The sequence below is a fragment of the Callithrix jacchus genome, chromosome 2 (genome assembly GCF_049354715.1).
Source record: "Callithrix jacchus isolate 240 chromosome 2, calJac240_pri, whole genome shotgun sequence".
Classification (NCBI taxonomy): domain Eukaryota; kingdom Metazoa; phylum Chordata; class Mammalia; order Primates; family Cebidae; genus Callithrix; species Callithrix jacchus.
Window position 1 is genome coordinate 199,695,807 of NC_133503.1, and position 23,099 is coordinate 199,718,905.

General features: G+C 40.3%; 1 long non-coding RNA gene across 1 annotated transcript in view; it reads left to right on the top strand.

The window, feature by feature from the left end:
* Window positions 1-484: 484 nt before the first annotated feature.
* LOC144581628 (uncharacterized) overlaps window positions 485-23,099 on the top strand; it is a 51,789-nt gene continuing 29,174 nt past the window's right edge. The window contains exons 1-2 of the long non-coding RNA XR_013532695.1: window positions 485-605; window positions 1,642-1,708. This is a non-coding gene — a long non-coding RNA (uncharacterized LOC144581628). The remainder of the gene's footprint in view (window positions 606-1,641; window positions 1,709-23,099) is intronic.

Genomic DNA, 23,099 nt, shown 5'->3' on the forward strand with positions numbered 1-23,099 from the left:
TGATGAGATCTCGGCTCACTGCAATTTCTGCCTCCCAGGTTCAAGGGATTCTTGTATATCAGCCTCCAGAGTAGCTAGGACTACAGGCATGCACCACCATGCCCATTTCATTTTTGTATTTTTAGTAGAGATGAGGTTTCACCATGTTGGCCAGACTGATCTTGAACTCCTGGCCTCAAGTGATCTGCCCGTCTTGGCCTTTCAAATTGCTGGCATTACAGGCATGAGCCACAGTGCCAAGGCAAGTTTCTTATTTTTTATCTTAAATGACACACATGGATATCACTTTAATTTTTAAAGCAGTATTCTCATGGTTTTCTTCCAGGGATGCTGTATCTGTCTTGTTTCTTGCCTAGGCTCAAGCCTTTGTGATGAGACGCAGTGGTCTTCCCTGTGCTTTTTTACCTTGCAGTGAATGTACATGTTGTATGGACACCACTGTTGTTTTTGCCCTTTCCTTGACATTTCTCTTCTTTTACCTTTCAGGCAAGTGAAGTTATTACTGGTTTTGTTCACCTCTGTCTCATCAGCATCGTGGGCTGAAGGGCTGGCATATATTCCCTCCCCAGCTTCAGATGCTGAGAAGATATTGCTTTGCCCTCTAGGTAGGTGGAATGGGTGTTTCTTTCCTTCTCGGTCTGTACCTCAATCACATGCTTTGTCTCACCTGCTGCTTGGCTCTTGTGTGTGTGTGTGTGTGTGTGTGTGTGTGATGTTCCAGCAACACTTTATTTACAAAATTAGAAAGTGGCCCAAATTTGGCCCACAGACCATAGCGTGCCAACTCCTGCAGTAGACCTGTGGCATGTTCACTGCTGTCCTCCAGATACACCTGGAAGCAAGCAATCTCAACATGATGTTTGTTGAGAAACAAGGCGCTCGATAAACACGTGTTGAAAGAATAAGTAACTAAATGAATAAAAAGAGAACAACACACAAAGACAGAAATTCAGCTCACCAGTAAACATACAATTGTTCCAGCTCACATAAGGAGAGGCAGGTTAAAATCATGACATAATTCGCTTACTCTCAGATTCACAAGGTTGATTTTCTTTTCTTGTTATTCTTCAACTTCTGTTTTAAGTTCTGGGATATATGTGTAGGTTTGTTATGTAGGTAAAGTTGCATCATTGGGGTTTGCTGTATAGATTATTTTTTGACCCAGGCATTAAGTGTAGTGTCCATTAGTTATTCTTCCTGATCTTCTCCCTCCTCCCACCTTCCACCCTCCAGTAGGTCTTGGTGGAACGAACATTCTTGGTGTGTGTCGTTCCCCTCTATGTTTCCCTGTGTTCTCATCATTTGGCTTCCTCTTATAAAGGAGAACATGTGGTGTTTGGTTTTCTGTTCCTTCATTAGTTTGCTAAGGATGATGGCCTCCAGCTCCAACTATGTTTCTGCAAAGGACATGATCTCATTCTTTTTTTATAGCTGCATAGTATTCTATGGTGTTTATCTACCACATTTTCTTTACCCAGCCTACCATTCATGGGCGTTTAAATTGATTCTGTCTTTGCTATTGTGAACAATGCTGCAGTGAATAAATGCATGCATGTGTCTTTGTGATAGAATGATTTATATTCTTTTGAGTATATACCCAGCAATGGAATTGTTGGGTCAAATGGTATTTTCTGTTTTTAGGTCTTCGAGGAATCACCACACTGTCTTCCACAATGGCTGAACTAATTTACACTCCCACTAACAGTGTGTAAGTGTTGCTTTTCTGTCACAACCTTACCAGCATCTGTTGTTTTTTGACTTTTTAATAATCGCCATTCTAACTGCTGTGAGATGGCATCTCATTGTGATTTTGGTTTGCATTTCTCTAATGATTTGTGATGCTGAGCTTTTTAAAATCTGATTGTCAGCTCCATGTACCTTTCCCTCTTCCTGCCCATGGACTTAAGAGACCATGTGCTTCATCACACTCCAGAAAAGCAATAGCTGTTATTATAAGATACATTCTTTGTTCCTAAAGGTTGAGGGAGGCATGGGGCAGGAGCAGGGGGAAGCAGTGTCCCCGTTGCCAATAAAAAAAGACTCTAATAAACATAATCATGCCCTCTCAGGGAGAGGAAAGTGACGCCAAGAATGCCAACCTTGGCGTCAAGAATTTGAGGGAATTCTTGAAACAAGAATTCCCCTTTGGTTCTCTCCACATCAGAGGAAGCGCAAGCAACTCCCTGTTGCTCCCCAAAGCTGCACAGCGCCAAATCCCAACCTAGATGGTTGGCTTCTTTCTCCAGGAAGCTGAGCAAGAGGTTGCCGAATGAGACCACTTAAAGCTGTGGCCAGCCCCAGCTCTCTCAGATCCAGCTCTCTCTGATGCTTCCCAGTGCGGCCACCGGGTTTGAACAATGAGAACTTCCTGTTTCCATGCTCTGCCAGCTCACTAGCTGACACCTGTCATGTCAGAGCCCTCACTTCTCTCTCTCTGGCTCTCACAGACAGGCTCCCTGTGCTACAAGACACGGCTTCCTGTCTCTGCTCTGCTTCTCTTAATGGTGTTGGCTGTTGCTACCAGGTGACACAGCAGTATTTCACTGCAGCTGTGGCAGGAAGCCATATACTGCTGTCTGTGGCTCTGGCTCTCAGGTAGCCTGGTTACATTTTATCCTCTTATTTACTGGGTGCATCATAAACATTAGGTAAATTTGTAACATTAAAATCATAAACATAACCATGCTAATAAATCTATACTACATTTTCTTCTTACTACTTACCTACTGATTCTTTACTATATATTGATTGTGTATCTATCATTAATGTGTTAGATTTACTAAAAATAGGTGACTTTGATGCTGAGGGAAAATGATTCTGTAAATACGTCCCCTAGAATTTGTTAGTTTAGGTCCAGCAGGGATGACCATAGCCAAAATGCTTATATGAGAACTGACCTGAAACGTGGCAACAGAATAATTCAAAGCTAGAACACGTCTTGACTACTGACGTAAATAAAGGGAAGGAGAGGCATGGATAATCCAAAGCAATGAATAGTGTAAAAAGGCTTTATGCTTTGGATTAAAGTATTTATTTTGCAACTCGTGTATCTTTCATGCTATTCTATTTAAAGTGGCTTATTGATTCCACAGTGACCAAAGATTCCAGAGGCAGAAATGGGCCAGGCTAGGGTTTATTCTATGACTCACCTGCAGAATGAACAGTACATGCAGAGCAGATGGCAGCCATACTTAGCAGCACACATGGACACAGTGGTGGTCTCACGGTAGAATTCATTAGTGTTCAGAACCACGTATACTCCATCCCACCCTATGCTGCACATCCCTGGAATATTCTGTTGGTCCTGGAACATGGACAGACATAATGGGGACAAAGGCTTAAAACATGCTTGTGTCCTGGTGCTGGCTCCCTGGCAATTCTGTCATCACCATGAGAAGATCATGCTTGGTTGGCCCATGACCCAGGAAAAAGAAGAGAGATATAAAGAGCAGATACCTTTGGCTAACCCCAGTTGGGCACGAAAGGGTCAAATGACCATGGCGATACTCCTCCTGCCATGGGGACATGCAGTCTTGCTGAGTGGGGTTCTGGGGACAGGAAGACCTCAGCAAGCAAGAGAAGCAGTGCCACTGGGCACACAGGGAGCAAGCAGGTATCATTTCTGCTCTACCTATGGGCAGTGGAGACTTGAGCCAATTACTTGAAATCTCTAAGTCCCAATTTTCTCATTCATAAAATAGCAATAATTATACTAATCTTGCAGGGATTTACTGAGAATTAAATGAGCCAAAGTATAAAACACTCAGCACAATTCCTGGCTCTTAGAAAATACTCAGCATGGTGCCTGGTAAAGGATTATAGCAGAACATGGGAAGCACTACTGGAGGAAGATGCTGGGGGCTGAGTTCAGCCCCTGCACACTTCCTGGAAAAGACAGAGACTGTGGCACCCGGACTAGCCAAGGTCTGAGGAGTTATTGCTCTTTATGTCAAAACACTTTCTTGTTTTCTGTGAATTGTGAGTCCCCAAAGTTGTTTTTGCCCGATGCAATTCCATCTATAGCATGTACCATTGAACCCACAAATAGATGTCAACATAAGTGAATTGAGTAATTGGTTTTGAATCCTATGCACGTAATATTTTGTAACAGGAGTCTGAACCCAGCAAGTGTTGGCCAGCACTGTTACCTGATGCATAGTTAGCCCTGGATCATACTAAGGTTCAGCGCAGCCCTGCCTCTCAGAAAGAAATAAAAATTAATGTTTATAGATTAACTATAGCTTATATAAAATTATAGATTTATAGTTGGTCAGATATAAAGTGGGTAAAGGAGATAAACATAAAGCAGCCAATCCATGGGCTATATCTCATTTTAAAATTTATTTTTAATTGACAAATAATAATGTATATTTTTTGGGCACACTATGATGTAATATGTCTACATATTGTATAAAGAATTAATCCAGCTAATTAACATCCATCACTTCACCAACTTATCTTTTTTGTGTGGTGAGAACATTAGAAAATACTTTTAGTAATTTTGAAATGCACAATACATTATTAACTGTGGTCAAAATGTAGTGCCCTCAATCAGGAAAAGTTCTTCTCCCAGTGTGATGGGAACCTTGTACCTTTTGAACATCTCTTCTTCCCATCCCTTCCCTCCAGCCTCTGGTAACCGCCTTTCTACTCTCTTTTTATGAGATCAACTTTTAAAGATTCTATATCTGAGTGAGATCATACAGTAGTTTTCTTTCTGTTTCTGGCTCATCAGATCTAGCATAATGTCCTTCAGTTCCATCTGTGCTGTTGCATATGACACACTTGCTTCTTTTGAGCATTTCAGTGTGTATACATGCCGCATTCTCTCTCTCCATTCATTCATTAATGGACGCTGAGGTTGATGCCATTCACTACTGTGAAGAGTGCTGAACTGAATATGGGAACGTGGATATATCTTTGACATTTTGGATATATATCCAGAAGTGGGTTTGCTGGATACTATGGTATTTTATTTTCAGTTTTTTGAGGCACCTCCATACTGTTTTCCACAAAGGCTGCACTAATTTACATGCTCGCCAATGAGGGTTCCCTTTTCTCCACATCAGCAACAGTCCTTGTTGTGATTAGTCTTTCTGATAATAGCGATTCAAACGGGTGTGAGGTGATAGCTCACTGAGGTGTTGTTTTACCTTTCTCTAATAATTAGTGATGTAGGGCATTTTTCATATACTTCCTGAGCACTTGTATCTCTTCATTTGAGAAATGTCTGTTCAGATCCTTTGTTCATTTTTTAATCAGGTTGTTTTGAGTTATTTGAGTTTTTTATATGTTTTGGATATTGTTTATCAGATGCATGGTTTACAAATATTTTCTCCCAGTCTGTGAGTTATCTCTTTACTCTGTTCATTGTTTCCTTTGCTGTGCAGAAGGTTTTTAGTTGGGTGCAATCCCATTTGCCTAGTTTTGCTTTTGTTGACTGATGCTTTTAGAGTCCTAGCCATAAAGATCACTGCCCAGAACAATGTTATGGAGCATGTCCCTATATTTCCTTATAGCAGCTTATACTTTCAGGCCTTGAATTTAAGGTTTTTATCCACTTTGAGTTGATTTTATATATGTTTTGAGATAAGGACGAAATTTCATCCTCCTGCATGTGGATATCCAGTTTCCCCAACACCATTTATTGAAGAGACGGTCTTTTCTCCATTGTGTTTCCTGGCACCTTTGTTGAAAATCAACTGACTGTAAATATTTGGGTGTATTTCCGGGCTCTCTATCCTGTTGCATTTGTCAGTGTGTCTGTTTTTATGTCAATACCATGCTGTTTTTACTATAATAGCTTTATAGCCACTTTTGAAATCAGGGGTTGTGATACCTCTAGCTTTGTTTTTTGTTTTTGTTTGTTTGTTTTTGCTCAGGATTGCCTTGGATCTTTAGAGTCTTTTCTGCTTTCACACAAATTTTAGAATTGCCTTTTCTATTTCTGTGAATAACAAAATTGGAATTTTGATGATAGGTGTGACATTGAATCTGTAGATTGCTTTGAGTAATATAAACATTTTAACAATATTAATTTTTCCAGTCTATGAACTTGAATTTTTCCATTTATTTATGTGTTCTTCAATTTCTGTCACCGATATTGTACAGTTTTTAGTGTTCAGATATTTCACCTCCTTGTTTAATTTACTCCTAAGTATTTTATTTTTCTTATTTTCTTGTGTTATTGTAAATGGGAATTTTTAAAGTTTCTTTTTTGGATAGTTTATTGTTAGTATGTAAGTAAGCTGATTTTTGTACCTTTATTTTGTAAGCTGAAAGTTGACTGACTTTATCAATTTTAACAATTTTTGATGGAGTGCTTAGGATTTTCTATACTATAATTTAGGTTATATTTATATATTATGTATAAATCTATATAATATAGAAATATATAGACTATATATAATTTAGATTTATATAAAATATAAAATATATCATTCAGAATTTCATATTTAATAAGATTAAATATAAAACAAAATTTTATATTTGATAATATAATTTTATTGTATATAAATTTATAATATATTATAATTTATATTATAAATCTTATATATACAATTTTTATATTATATATTTTATATAATAAAATTTATATTGTAATATAATTTATATTATAAATTTTATATCCAATATATAAAATTTTGTACTATTAATTTCATATACAATAAAATTATATATAATTTTATATACAATACAGTTATATATAATTTATTATTCATGTATTATATAATTCATATAATTATATATAAATTATATATAATCTATATTATACCATAAAAATGGTCTTATTATTAAACATGATAATAGTCTTTAGGATTTTCTATATTACATATAATGTATATATAACTATATTCTATATATTTACTATATTATAATATAGAAAATAATATAATGTTATCAGCAAACAGAAGCAATTTCCCTTTTTTATTTCATATAAGAATGCCTTGTTCATTTTTCTTGCCCAGCTACTCTGGCTAAGATTTTCAGAACTATGTTGAATAGAGGTGGCAAGAGTTTCTAATCTTAGGGGGAAAGCTTTAAGCTTTTTACCATTGAGTGCAATGTTAACTATAAGGTTGCCCTATATGGCCTATATTATATTTAGATATATTCCTTATTTAACTATTTTGTTGAGAGTTTTTAAAATCATGAACAGATGTTAAATATTGTCAAATGCTTTTTCTGCATCTATTGAAATGATCATGTGGTTTTTGTCCTTCATTTTGTTAATGTGATATATTGTATTTATTAATTTACATATGTTGAACCATTCTTGCATCCCTTGGCTAAATCTCACTTGATCATGGTGAATGAACTTTTTAATGTGCAATTGTATTTGCTCTGCTAGTACGTTTTAGAGAATGTTTCTCTCTATGTTCATAATAGATATTGGCTGGTACTTTTCTTTTCTTATAGTGTCCTTGCCTGGCTTTGGTGTCAGCATAATGCAAGAAGGAGTTTGAAAGTATTTCCTCCTCAACAATCATTTGAATAGTTTGAGAAGGGTTGGCATTAGGTCTTTAAAAAATGTTTGGTATAATTCAGCAGTGTAGGAATCAGGTTGTGAGCTTTTCTTTGCTAGGAGACTTTACTACTAATTCAGTCTCCTTACTCACTATTGTTCTGCTCAGATTTTTTGGTTCTTCCCGATTGAGTCTTGGTAGTTGCATGTTCTAGGAATGTATCCATTTCTTCTAGGTTATACAATTTGTAGGTGCGTAGTTGTTCACAGGAGTCTCTTATATCCTTTATATTTCTGTGGTATTGATTGTAACGTCTCCCCTTTCATTTCTGATTTTATTGATTTGAGTCTTTTCTCTTTTTTCTTTATTAGCATAACTGTGAATTTTGTTTATCTTAAAAAAACTCAACATTTAGTTATGTTGATGCTATTGTTTTTCTAGTTTCTATTTTGTTTATTTCTGCTCTAATCTTTGTTATTTCCTTTATTTTGCTAAGTCTGAGTTAATTTTGTTCTTCTGTTTCTAGTTCTTTGAGGTGGAAAGTTAAGATTTTTGAGATTTTCCTTCTCTTTTGACTTAGGTATTTATTGCTATAAAGTTTCCTCTCAGGACTGCCTTACTGCATTCCATAAATTTTGATATGCCTCCATTTTCATTTGTCTCAATATATTTTTTAATTTCTTTTTTGATTCATTGGTTATTCAGAAACAATTTGTTTTATTTCCACATATTTGTGAGTTTTCCAACATTCTTTCTGGTTTTGATTTCTAGTTTTATGTAATTGTTCTTGACATGATTTCAGTCTTCTTAAACTTATTAAGTCTTGTTTTGTGGCTTAACATATGATCTTTCTTGGAGAATATTTCATGTGCACTTGAGAAGGATGTGTATTCTGGTGCTGATGGATGAGATGTGCTGCATATTTTAGTTAGGTCTATTTGGTCTAAAGCATAGTCCAGTTTAATGGTTTCTTATCGATTTTCTATCTAGATGATTTGTTTAATGTTGAAGTTGGGGTATTGAAGTCTTCTGTTATTATTGTATTGTAGTTTCTTTCTCTCTTCAGGTCTATTAATACTGTTTTATTTATTTAGGTACTCTGATTTTAGGTGCATATATATTTACAACTGTGACAGCTTCTTAATAAATTGACCTAGTATTATATGATGACCTTCTTATTTTTATGGTTTTTGACTTAAAATCTTTTTACTCTGATATAAGCATAGCTATTCCTGCTCTCCTTTGGTTTCCATTTGTGTGCAATATTGTTTTCATCCCTTCATATTTAGTCTATTGTGTTCTTAGACGTGAAACGAGTCTCTTGTAAGAAGCATACAGTTGGGTCTTTAAAAAAAATTATTCAGCCACTCTATGTCTTTTAACTGAAGAATTTAATCTATTTTTATACAAAATAATATTGATGGGTAAGGAATGACTATTGTCAATTGTTTTCTGTTAATTTGCAGATCCTTTGTTTCTTTGTCTTTTGCTGTCTTTCTCTGTGGTCAGGTGAATTTCTATAGTAGTATGCTTTGAATCCTTTCTTCATACCATTTGTGGTTTTTCTCTGTGGTTACTGTGAGCCTTACATAAAAACATTCTAATAACAGGCCAGTTTGAGCTTGGTTATAAATTAACTTTGCTCACTTTTTCAAACTATGCTTTTACTCCTTGCCTAATTTGTTATTAATGGCATGTTTTGTATCTTTTATAGATTTTCTTCCTTAACAAATTATTGTAGCTATAGTCGTTTTTTATAATTTGTTTTTTTTTTTTGCCTTCAGACTAGTTATATGATTAACTTCCACACCACCATTATGTTATGAGTGTTCTGAGTTGTATATATTCTTACTTCTGCAAGAAATTTCATATTTTTACATATTTTCATGTTGCTCTGCTTTTGCTACTCATTTCTCTGTGGATATCTTTTTAGGTGTCCACTGTGTGAGAGTCTTTTTTTTTAGATGGAGTATCACTTTGTCACCCAGGCTGTGGTGCAGTGGCATGATCTGTTTACTTTTCCATGCAGTTTCCGTGGAGCATAGTGATTCACATTTATTTGTCTTTATTTATTTATTTTGAGACAGAGTCTTGTTCTGTCATGCAGGCTGGAGTGTAATAGTGCCTTCTCAGCTCACTACAACCACTGCTTCCCATGATAGAGCAATTCTTTTGCCTCAGCCTCCCAAGTAGCTGGGATTACAGGTGCATACCATCATGCCCAGCTAATTTTTGTATTTCTAGTAGAGACAGGGTTTCACTGTCTGGTTGGCAGTAAAACTTTTTCACTGTTGGCCAGGCTGGACTTGAACCCCTGAACTCAAGGGGTTTGCCTGCCTCAGACTCCCAAAGTGTTGGGATTGCATGCATGAGCTATTATGCTGGCCAGTATGTGAGAGTCTTTCAACTGAATTCCGGATTTCTCTTACAGGGAATTGGTCCATGTGTGGGTTAACTCAGTGTGTCTGTGGGTAGAGTGATAGTCAGGAGTTTCCTCTTCTGCCATGTTGCCAAAGTCAACCCCTCATTGGCTGCATCCTTAGTGCATACTTCCTACCTGCTTGCATATTTTGAAGCTGCTGCCTTGCTTTATAATGACATTGTAATAATCATGAACAATCTGAGGTTTAGCCTATGGGAAGTGGTAAAACATGTTTTAGAGCTGCTTGACCTTTCTGCCACTTTCCCAACTCTTCTTGGCTTATCAATGTGAGGGGGCAGCACAGTCTGCAATTACTTCATCAAGTGGTTCATCTTGTTTGTTATACAATGAAGCAACTCAATGTGACATATGTGAACAGAATCTTCTGATATTTAATGCAAAACATTGCTCTGTAGGATACTGAATTGACCAGGAGATGTTCCTTGACCTTGAGGGGTTGCCAGATAATTTTGTGTTGCAGGTTAGGTTTCTTAGGGCGCAGCTCTGAGGTGGACATTTGTGTCCAGAAAGTTAATTTGGAAGTTGTTGGGGCTTCACACCTGTAGGGGAGGGAAGGCAGCAGAAGCGGACAGAAGAGGGAACTGAGATGTTAAGCAGCCACAGCAGAGACTTCACCCGGTCATGGACTTTAGGGGAGGTCTGGAGCTGAGAAGAGTTTTTCAGTTTCCATCTACTGGGGCAATGGGGCTGGGTCTTTGTCATTGGCTCCTCCTGGAAATGGAACCTGACTTGCATGTGGCAGCTTTCTTTAGCCAAATCCTATAGCATGCCTGCCCTGCCATCTGTCAGCATGATGGGACTGAGGTCTGAGCAGCTGACATGCATGAGGAGTATGGGATCTATCAGAGAAGCTCCAGGGGGCCTCAAAACCAAGAAATAATGTCCTAGAAAAGGCTTGAGGAGGGATAGCTTCTGAGGTAGGTTTAGAAGCATGGAAAGTATCTTGCACACCATATGCCCTGGGGGTGTAGTGCTTAGCTGGAGCTGTCCAAAACTTGAATGCCTATGAGACAAGTTTGGACAAGAGTTAGGAGCAGTTCTGTCTGGTCAGAAAGTGGAGATGGAGGAATAGTGGAAGAGTAAGAGATAGTCAGAGAGACAGGCTGAGACCAGATTATGGAGAGGTGTAAGAGATGGGCTTAGCTTCTGGGCTTCCTTCTCAGAACTACTGATGTGTCTCACTGAGAGTGAAGTGATCTGAGCAGGGCTGATTCTTTGGGCAGGCACTTAAGTAAGTCTGGAGAATGAGAGGTAGGAAGGCCTAAGAACTGGTGGTTCCAGAAACCCAGGTGAAGTAATATTTAGTATAATTGAACTAGACTGGGTCGAAAGAGGGATGAGGGTTTCAAATGCCAGACTTAGTGCACAGGAGCTGTTCGTTGCCCAAAGCAGGATTGTTAAAGGTTTTTGGATCTGCAGTACTACAGAAGGCATGACCCAAAATGTCACTGAAGTGTCAACAACTGTCAAGGTATGATGCTCAGAGAGCACTAGCTATACTTCCATTTTGGGTAAACACCTTTTAAGCCTCTGCTGAGTGTCAAGGGTATTAAACAATGTGTCACAGACCCTGGCCTTGACAACAAATGCCAGTTTTAGTTTCACTGTGTCTTCTTTAGTCATGAGGAGTTAGGTACAAAAGAGGTGTGGATTACAGGTACATGTTTTTAGTCTAAAACAATTGGTGGTGCAGCACTGCTAGAATGCATAACTAGTAGCTTTTCCTTAGAAGCCTTTTCTTCCCATTTGAGTCTGAAAGAGAATATGATGAAACCAACTAGGATGGAAAGATGGGCTTTTCATTCATCTGTAAACTGGTGCAGTCAATATTAATTACCATCATTAACTGGAGTTAATCAATTACATCATTAATTTAATCTCTTGATTCATTGGCAACAAAATGCATAATAATGTATATTTGCCAAAATGATTTGCAATCTCAGTTAAAACAGTAATTAAGCAATTAAATATAAAGGAATTCTATTAATTTGCATTGCTTTTTCTTACCAAAGGAGTTAATTACAAAGAAGAATAATTAGTCAGAGATGGATAAGGATGAAAATATGAGTGACAGTAAGAAAGATGGCCAAGAAATGATATGACAAAGTCATTGCCAAAAGGCAAGGAGTTGATATTAATGTTTAGGTAATTTTTTCACAACAAAACAAGGGTTCTTACAGTCCGTATTTCATGAGGAAAATAGAACAGCTAACAGCAATCATTCAAAAGCACTGTGCAAAGCAATTTTCTATTAAATATTTGAAAAAATAACAAAAACCACCTATTTTATTTACAAATCAACACTTTGAACCAAGGAAAGCTATTGATGGTTGTATTCGTTCATTTTCATGCTTCTATGGAGAAATACTTGAGACTGGATAATTTAAAAACGAAAGAGATTTAATTGATGTACAGCTCTGCATGGCTGGGGAGCCATCAGGAAACAAAATCATGGCAGAAGGAGAAGCAAACACATTCTTCTTCACATGGTAGCAGGAGAGAGGAGTGCTGAGCAAAGAGGGGCAAGTTCCTTATAAAATGATGAGATCGTGTCCTTTGTAGGGACGTGGATGAATCTGGAGAACATCATTCTCAGCAAACTGACACAAGAACAGAAAATGAAATACCGCATATTCTCACTCATAGAAGGGTGATGAAAAATGAGAACACATGGACACAGGGAGGGGAGTACTAAACACTGGGGTCTATTGGGGGGAAAAGGAGAGAGCCAGCGGTGGGGGAGCTGGGGAGGGATAGCCTGGGGAAAAATGACAAATGTGGGTGAAGGGGAGAAAGGAAGCAAAACACACTGCCATGTGTGTACCTACGCAACTGTCTTGCATGTTCTGCACATGTACCCCAAAACCTAAAATGCAATAAAAAATAAAAAATAAAATAAAGTAAAATAAAATAAAACCATCATCAGATCTCAGGAGAACTCACTCACTATCATGAGAACAGCATGGGAAAATTGTCCCCATGATCTAATCACCCCAACACGTGGGGATTATGTTCAGATTACAATTAAAGATGAGGTTTGGGTGGGGACACAGAGCCAGACCATATCATAGTACTGGAAAAATAAAAAGCAGCATTTAAATTGCTTTTGCCTGATCCCACTTTATTATTGTATGCTAGCCTAGAAGGGAAGTTATTGCCCTGCCTGTGAAGGCTGCCTTAGGGCGTTTTTTCTTTCCCAAGACCCTTGATCCATAGGGCTCCCTTAACTCATCATAGTAATCCACAATAAACTTGATAAACTCTAGGAAAAATATGGAAACTTATTCTGGGGAGGGATTGAAGGCAGCAGGAACTGGAGGAGATTTGTGTCTTACAAGGAAATCTCACTTCTGGTAAGAAATCCATGACCCTGCTGGGACAGGTGTGTCACAGGTGGAGAGGAGATGAGTACTTTCCAGACACTTTTCTTACCAGGTCAGGTAAAAATGGAAGCTTTGAAAAAAACCATTTTTATAACGTAAACATTACAAACTTTTATATATCAAAATATATCATAAACCAAATAAATAGAAACGATGGCTTAAATTAGCCCGCTCTGTGTGGTAAATATTTTTATCCACCTAACGTGTCTTTTAGCTTGCCTGTGAGGTGGGCACACTTCCATCTTCAGCCTAAAAATAAGAAACTGAGGTCAAGAGAAGTAGGTTATGGCTGATGCAACAAAGCCACCGAGAGGCGGGTTGAGATGCAGACCCCTCCCCACTCCCACCAAGTTGGGCTTCTGAAGCCAGAAGCTTTAACCAGGACACTATTTAAAGTATATACAGAGCTTTCTAAATCGACTAACAAAGATAAGCAACTCCAAAAACAAATTGGCAAAGATTTGAATAGCAAATCCAGACAAGAGCAAATCTAAATGATTCATAAGCGTATGAAAAGATCAAGTTCACCAGCCTCAGGGGAATGCAAATAACATAAAAAGGAACTATCATTTCACACACATCCCACTGACAAAAGCTAAAATAGAGCAAAGAACCCACTGCTAGGGATGCTGCAGAGAGAGTGTGAGCAGGAACATTTCTGATGACACATGAAGTGCTGCCTCCTTCGGGAACAGCAATTATAGTTAACAATACCCATTCTGTGTCTTCAACAATGTCTCTCCCGGGAACCCATTACACAGACAGGAACACGGAGTCTTGCAGGCACATATGGACACAGATATTAGTGGGAGGTGGCAAAACCTGATGAGTATTTAATTGTTGATCGGTAGTGGAATTGCTGAATGGTTGAATTATTCCAGCTACGTCCACCTCGTGGGTTAGTATGCAGATGTTGAAAAGAATGCATTAGAAGTTATAGCAGATGGATTAGGAAGATTTATACACAGTATGGTTAAGTAGAAAGAGATGCATGCATAATATCTTTTTATTTCTGTAAAACCAATAGTGTGTGAGTTGTATGTGTGTGCTTGAGTATGTAAGAATGCCTAGAAGGTGGCACCTTGAGTTTCTTAGAAAACGGTAGGGAGAGGGCTTCCATGAAATGGAAGTAATAGGGCAGAGAAAAAAAAAAACAGAAAGAGTCAAGAAAAAAGAAAATGAAAAAGACTGCACTTTAAATTAGCATAAAATATAATCCAATTTATGTAAACTAAACCTCTGAGTCTACAAAGAAAATAAAAGGAAAATAGAGATACTGATAGATCTGTATCTACCCTCTTCTCTATTCACGGATCAAAAGGGATACCCATAATAATTGAAGAAAGCAAAGTGTGGGTTAATGTGTACAATACAATCACATCTTGGTGAAAAGAAACACCCCTCCCTATATACGTGCAGACCCACTGGTGTGGAGGATGGCTCCAGGCTGGGGGATTGTTGATTCCTGGGGGAGGCTAGGACAGGTGGGCAAGGAAGGGAAACAACTCTTTTTTTTTTGTAGCAAATAATTGTTTTATTCCACTTGGAATGTCCAGATATGCCACTCTTGTAATTTCAAAAATGATAAGTAAAGACACATTTTAAAATAGAAAAAGAAAGATCAAGACCCGCACTTCAAACTGCTAACTGTTGTGTCTCCCATGAATCAGCTAACATTTCTCCTTAATCAAACATCTCTGGATGGTTTTGGATGATTCTGGATGGACCTCCAGGGCTCCCGTGACTCCACCCCATCTTTTTGGCGCACTCAAAATATGTCTTGTGTACTAAGGTGGCCGTAGAGCCCATGAGCCCCACCCCACTGGGTGTGGCTGGCTGTCCACAGGCTGGGGCAAGACCCAAGAGCTCCAGTGGACTGGGCGGAAAGACTTACCAGGGAAAGGAGTCAGGAGAAAAGAGCTGGCTCCCAGGGATGCTGAGGGCTGAGGGAAGGTGAGAACAGGCTGGAGTTGGCTTCCTCATGTATTTGCAACCTTCAGTTTCTAAGAACAATTGCACATATAATCTTTCAAAGTGGCTCCAGGGGATGCCGAGGGCTTAAGTGAAGGTGTGAACAGGCTGGAGTTGGCTTCCTCATGTATTTGCAACCCTCAGCTTCTAAGAACAATTGCACATATAATCTTTCAAAGTCAGAAATAAATCCATATTGAAGAAGAAATTGTGCCTAATTAACAAGGTGTCTTCATCTCCTGAATATTCACCGAGATAATGGAAGTACCACTGCACCCTTCTTTTCTGCTTCCTGTGTTAACCAGGACAACTCAACTGAATTCCGCAGTGACCCCACGTTGTACACATGGGGTACCAAAGAGAAGGGGGCTGAGGCAGGAGATACTGAACGAAACCTGTTACATATTCATATACATACAAGTGGGTTATTATCTTTTCTGTTAAAAAGCCCAGATTTTTAATAACCAGATTTTCTTTTCTCTTGTCATAAAAAGCTCCGTACATTGCTAAATACATAGAAGACTGCCACAAGTGCTGACATGCACGTGTGTGCGCACACACACACATGCACACACACACGCACACACACTACACATGCACACAGATGCACGCACACACACGCACACGCGCTACACACATGCACACGCACACACGCTATGCACACAACACACACATGCACACACACGCACACATGCACACACACACGCATTCATGCACACACACACGCACACACTACACATGCACACAGATGCACGCACACACACGCACACGCGCTACACACATGCACACGCACACACGCTATGCACACGGCACACACGTGCACACACACGCACACATGCACACACACGCACACATGCATACACACACGCACACACGCTATGCACACGACACACATGCACACACACACGCACACACACACGCACACACTACACATGCACACAGATGCACGCACACACACGCACACGCGCTACACACATGCACACGCACACACGCTATGCACACGACACACACGTGCACACACACGCACACATGCACACACACGCACACATGCACACACACACGCATTCATGCACACACACACGCACACACTACACATGCACACAGATGCACGCACACACACGCACACGTGCTACACACATGCACACGCACACACGCTATGCACACGACACACACGTGCACACACACGCACACATGCACACACACGCACACATGCATACACACACGCACACACGCTATGCACACAACACACACATGCACACACACATGCACACACACATGCACACACACGCACACACTACACATGCACACAGATCCACGCACACACACGCACACGCGCTACACACATGCACACACACACACGCTATGCACACGACATACACATGCATACACACGCATTCATGCACACACACACGCATTCATGCACACACACTTTTTGTCTTTAATGCTGATTCTGACTCCAGCCTGTTCCTAAGCTGTGAAAAATGGATGTTGAACTAAGGCCACTCAGCAGACCTAGCCTAATCCTCTCCAAGAAGTGTCACACGACCTTGGCCAACTGTTAACATCTGTCCCCAGTAGTCCTGGTTTTATTTGAAAAGGAAGTGACCCCTCCCAGCACCGCCTGTGTCCCTGTGGTAACAGGCAGTTGATGAGGGAGCTGAGTCTGCCATGTTAATCAAGTACAGCTGGAAGATGCAGAGGCTCAGAATTCCTACTGGGGAGGATAAAGGGGCCTGTGTTCACATAACTGAGTGTTTTATATTTTGTGTTTGGGAACATCTGCCTATGGAAACATCTTTGTTTTGTTTTGTTGTTTTGTTTTCCCATTATAAAGGACAATGGGATCTCTGCTTTTGAGATAAAGAAGGATGCTCTCTATCGGGGAACCCTGGGATTTGCATTTTAGATGTAAATTCGTGTAAACCATCCCACCACTGAGAACAATCTGGAGTCATTCTCTAATGCCAGTGTGCGTTTCATCCCCACATAATTTCTCAGCATATGGATTAAACCTGCAATAAGGGTGGCACAATCATGATTGGGCACACAAGGCAATTGACCCTGTTTTGCCACAAGGACAGGAAAACCTGTGACGCCCTTGCTAGCATGGGGGACAAAGCAAGGCTGCACGTCCACTCAGTCAATCAGCTGCCATGTGCACCATCCAGTACTATCCCTCTGTCAGTCAGCTACATTCCCTCCAGTCTTTAGTCCAAAGAAAGTACCCCATTCCTGGCCTGGTTATGGCCAGCCAGTGCGTTTGATTTCAGTGAAATAAGGGAATGCATGAAAATCAACCCAAATTAACCATTCCTCACGAGTAGACCTTACCACCTAGCTGTGTTCCTGCGAGTGACGGATGTGTCATGCTGATGATCGCATATGTGGCCTGTGCAGAAGACATAAGGGAGGAAGCTGAAATACTCAGGTCATTGAAATAAACAGATGTCGACAGGACACGGCAGGTGCAGCCCTTACTGGGCATGAAGAAAACAAGGGGAAGGAAGGGAAGTTCCTGAAGGCTGAAGAGTTCAGGAGGTATCTAAAGGCACCCACTCTCTGTATAGGAAATGTCATTACATGGATTTAAATAAGCTTCAGGAAAAAAAAAAAAGCCACCGAGCCAGAAATGAAAGAGAACCCCACTGGAAAAATCATTAGTCTATATGGTAAGACATCATTTCAGACTAATTTTGAAGTGGCTCTTGACATGCTTTTGTAAAAAATGGGTGACGAAAAGCATCCTAAACAAGATGCAGGTGGAAAGAGGAGATTTCCAAGTGAAAATCTTGACCGGAGGATGGCCATGGGTGAAATATGGTTCTCGGGAGTCTTCAGTGCATCTTCGATGAAATGAACTCAGCAGCATCTCAGACGGTTCTGCTGGCAGCAAAGGGTGTTAGAGTAGATGGCATAGTCTCTTTATAATACTAGGAGACAGAATTCCAATAATAGTGAAAAGAAATTAGACTTTCCCTCACCCCCTTATAACTCTTGTAGATCTGTTTCAAATGAAACAAAACTACTTTTGATATGTGAATGTCTAGTTTTTGCTGATTTTTTTTTACTTTCCTTCTGTTGTAAGATTTGAGGCTTGAAGTTTGCCATCACCACTAACTATTGTTCTGTCTCAGGAGCTCGGCCGATTCCCCTGGGATGTCCACAACCACGGCTTATTCTTTGGGACCTGACAGCCTCCCCAGGCCAGAGTCAGATGGGAGGGATGAGCAGGTGGAGGTTAAATTAGCAGGAAGAGCCAGCTCATTAGGGGGAAGGGATGGGGGTCTGCTGGGTCTGCCAGGAAGCAAAGGAGGTAGATCTCTTTAAATGGAAGGGCTGTTTCTAGATCTTTATGCTCATTCCCATAATGAGTGTGCAATAAATAGAAGCGTCCCACTGGAGAGCCCACAAATAGAGTGAAAAGGGCACTTTAAGAAGGAGGTATCTGTAGAAAACAGCGACTGTGCCTTAGGACCTGAAAACTGAATTTGAGGAAGAGACAGACTAAGATGAATTATTCTAGTTATGGGAGAGCCATTTTCAAGAATAAAAGGGGCTGCTAGGCTGAGGAGGGCAACCAGCTGTCTCTTCTTTCCAGTGACACTGAAACAAAAGGACAGGAAGTCAAGGAACAGCAGGAGGGAAGGGGTGTGGGGTGGAGGGTGCAGGGATGAACATCCCAGCCCTAAAACCAGAGAGACCTGGAGAGAGGACTCAGCCTGAATCTCTCTGATAAGAGAAGGCGCTGACTCTGTGGGGCTTTCTGGGGACTGGCTGTGGGGACAGGAGGGCAGACATGGCCTGGAGGTCAAGGTTGCTGGGCTCTGAGTATGCACTGCCTAAGAAACAGTTGCCACAGACTGAAGGCAATGGGGACTCCACAGGGCTGGAACTGCTTGCGGGGGTCCTCCTCTCCCGTTGCACGATCACAGATGAATCCTGCAGCACGGCTGAGATTTTCACCAGTATCCCTATCTTCTGCCTTTACCACTTCTTGGACAAGCTCCAGTTCAATTCTCCCTCCTTGTTTTTACCAGTCAAACCCCGCAGGCACACACTTCCGAAGTACTTACGTAATAGCAGCCTACAGCAGAACAAAGCAATGACCTTAATGATAGTGGCAAAAGATGGAGCCACAGACTCTTCTTCAGAACCTTTTGAAGTCACAAATAGAGAGTTCTCTATCTTAGTGGTGATGGCTACTGCTTATGTTAAGAAGAATCTCTATAATCTTTGGAGAATGGAAGCTGTAAATTCAGTTTGAGTAATGCTGCAAAATTTTCAGCTTCAAACAGGTTGTTTGTAGCAAACGATTCACCCCGGGCTCTCAGCACCTGTCACTTTCTCAAGGCATTTCTCTTATTTTAGCATTTCCTGTCTGGAAGCAAGGTAATGGAAGATGAAACATCACTGACGGAGCCTTTGCTGAGGATGAGCAGAGAGTATATACAGCCACAAATGCTTTTCTCCGCAATCCTCATAGAAATCCGAGTCTGTCTCTTCTCTAATTTCATAGACACTCATCCCTAATATCACCAGCCCTGCTCAGTGATTAATCGTCTCAACAGTTATCAGCCATGGTCATGCTTGCTTAACAGAGGAGATGGGAACGATCAATAGATTAATCTCTAAGCCTGTGCAATCAGATGATAGAAGCAACATCCTAGCAGGCCAAATGCTTTTACTTGAGATTATTTTGTTTGTTTTAACAGAAAAATTGCAAGGTCTAGGCTGGTGCAGCGTCTGGGGAGGGTGGCTGACTTCTCTTCACTAGTGCAAGAGCAGAAGGCACAATGACCTCCTCCCTCTGCTCAGCATCTTAGGAACGCTGTGAGCCTTTACCAAGTTTGTCTGGAAAAAAATAATCTGATTAGTATTTTTTAAGAGACTTCATTCACATATCGTAAAATTCAGCACTTGAAAGCATATCTTTTAGTGTTGCTTAGTATATTCAGAAGGTGTGCGGCCATAACCACTGTTTAATTTCACAATTTTGTCACTCCTTCCCCTCTTCCCCAGACCCTGGCTACTAGTTTACTTTTTCTTTTTTTTTTTTTTTTGAGATGGAGTTTCACTCTTGTTGCCCAGGCTGGAGTGCAATGGTGTGATCTTGGCTCACCGCCACCTCCGCCTCCCATGTTCAAGCGATTCTCCTGTCTCAGCCTTCTGAGTAGCTGGGATTACAGGCATGTGCCATCATGCCCGGCTATTATTTGTTTATTTTTATTTTTTTGTATTTTTAATAGAGACAGGGTTTCTCCATGTTGGTCAGGCTGGTGTCAAACTCCCAACCTCAGGTGATCTGCCTGCCTTGGCCTCCTGAAGTGCTGGAATTACAGGCATGAGCCACGGTGCCTGGCCTAATTTACTTTCTTTTTCTGTGACTTTACCTATTCTGGACATTTCATGTAAACAGAATCATGCACAATACATAATGCTTTGTGACTGACTTCTTTCATGTAGTGTATTTCCAAGGCTCATCCATGTTTTAACCTGTACCTGTGCCTCCTTCCTTCTTATTACCAAATATAGTAAATCCTCACTTAATATCATCAACAGGTTCTTGGAAACTGGCTTTAAGTACAATGACTTACGATGAAACCAATTTCTTTTCTCCCATCAATGTAAAGAAATGAGGCTGAATGGGCCAGGCGCGGTGGCTCAAACCTGTAATCCCAGCACTTTGGGAGGCCGAGGCGGGTGGATCACGAGGTCGGCAGATCGAGACCAACCTGGTCAACATGGTGAAACCCCGTCTCTACTTAAAATTACAAAAAATTAGCTGGGCACGGTGGCGTGTGCCTGTAATCCCAGCTACTCAGGAGGCTGAGGCAGGAGAATTGCCTGAACCCAGGGGGCGGAGGTTGCGGTGAGCCGAGATCGCGCCATTGCACTCCAGCCTGGGTAACAAGAGCGAAACTCCGTCTCAAAAAAAAAAAAAAAAAAAAAAAAAGAAGAAATGAGGCTGAATGAAATTATATTATTGAAGGACCTGCTGTAAGTCCTTTTGCTGAAAGTCACAGTTTCCAGGAACTCATTGAAGTCGGAACTTACTGTAATATTCCATTGCATGGACCCACCACATTTTGTTTATCCATCTCATTAATTGATGGATGTTTGTGTTGTTTGCACTGTTTGGCTATTTTGAATAATGTGGTCATGAACATGTATGCACAAGCTTTTGTGTGAACAGCTTTCAGTTCTCTCAGGCATATACTCAGAGACTGGTTTGCTGGGTTCCGTGGTAATTCCACATCCCCCTTTAGAGGGACTGCCTTGCCCTCCACGGTGGGCGTGCACCACTGACACTCCCATCAGCAATTGTTAGGGTTCCAGGGCTCCGCGTGCTTGCTGGTGCTGGTTATTTTTCCCTTTTTTGATGATAGCCATTCTTAGTGGGTTTGAAGTGGTATCTCATTGTGGTTTTTATGCTCAGTTTCTTCATTACGGAAGATGTTGAGCATCTTTCTGTGTACTTGTTGACCTTTTATATATTTTCTTGGAGAAATATCAGTTTGAGTCCTTTACTCTTATTTTAATTGGGCTATTTGTCTTTTTACTGTTGAATTTTAATCGTTCTTTGTATTTGCTGGGTACGGGTTCCATGCAGATATATGATTTGTAAATGTTTTCTCCTACTTTTTAGTTTTTTCAGTTCCTTGATAGTATCCTTTGATGCCCAAAGTTTTTAATTTTGTTGAAAATTTGATTTAAAAGACTTAAGTCAATATTTTTCAATTAGTTGTTATCACCCCCCTAAAGAGAAAATTTCAATTTAATAAGATAAATTAAATATTGAGAAATAGATTTTGTTGGGTAGCATTGAGCTTTGAAGGACCACAGATCATTGAAACATGTAAGACTTTTTTTCCTCCTGGTGTCAATTTTTGCCTCCTTACTTGTATTGAGAATCCTTGGATTGGATGAAAGGAGGTGCTTTTTACTTAGCAAGGCGTGAGAGTGTGGAAGTTACCTGAGCCATCCTTTGTGTGAGTTTAACCTGCTCATGTGCCCAAGACCTTTGTCCAAGCCCTGAATCATCATCATGTCCTTTCAACCTTTACGCAGTGAAGCAAAATGAGCTAATGGTTTTATTTTTTCATCCAATATAGACTTAGACCCCTACTGCTACCAATGCCTCTGACTGTGTCTAGCACACTGTTTCATTTACACGATTTACTGCTTAACTGTATAGTATGGGCATATGTAGCTGTGTCTCTATCTGCCTGTCCGATTTTTGCTGATGTTTTCACCTAATGCATATCACCAGCACTGAATGAACTCTTGGAATGTGGATGTAAATCTTACTTCTTCCAACTTGATTTTAAGGTTCTGTGTCTTAAAGACCTTTTCTATATCTCTGCAAGTATCAACTTGGTATTGTGAATCAGTATGGATTTAATACTTATTAGCTGTCTAAAATTTGTATTTTTCTTTGCAAAAAGAAGTGATGCAGGTGCTTTATTGGAATAACAGCTCGATGCTTCTATTTTGCTGAGCATCACTGGTCATGTGGGTGGCATTCAGGCAGTCAGGGTTATCTGTTCTGTTACATAGCCATCCTGCTCCAGGCAGAGGGGAGTTGATACAGTAGCAGCAAAGGTTCCAGATACCTGGGATAGAATCCTGGGCACCTAGGCAAGAAATAGGATGGAGAATGTTCTCCCAGAGCTATTGGAAATCATACTAGCCTGAAGACCGGGTAGCATAGGAAGGGGAAACGGAAGTCATGGCCAATCAGTTGTATTCAGCATCAGAATAAGTGGGTCCCTAGGGGGCTGATTAGTGATGAGGAGCCACAAGAAGGTGGGGAAACCGGCCACCGCGGTGGCTCAT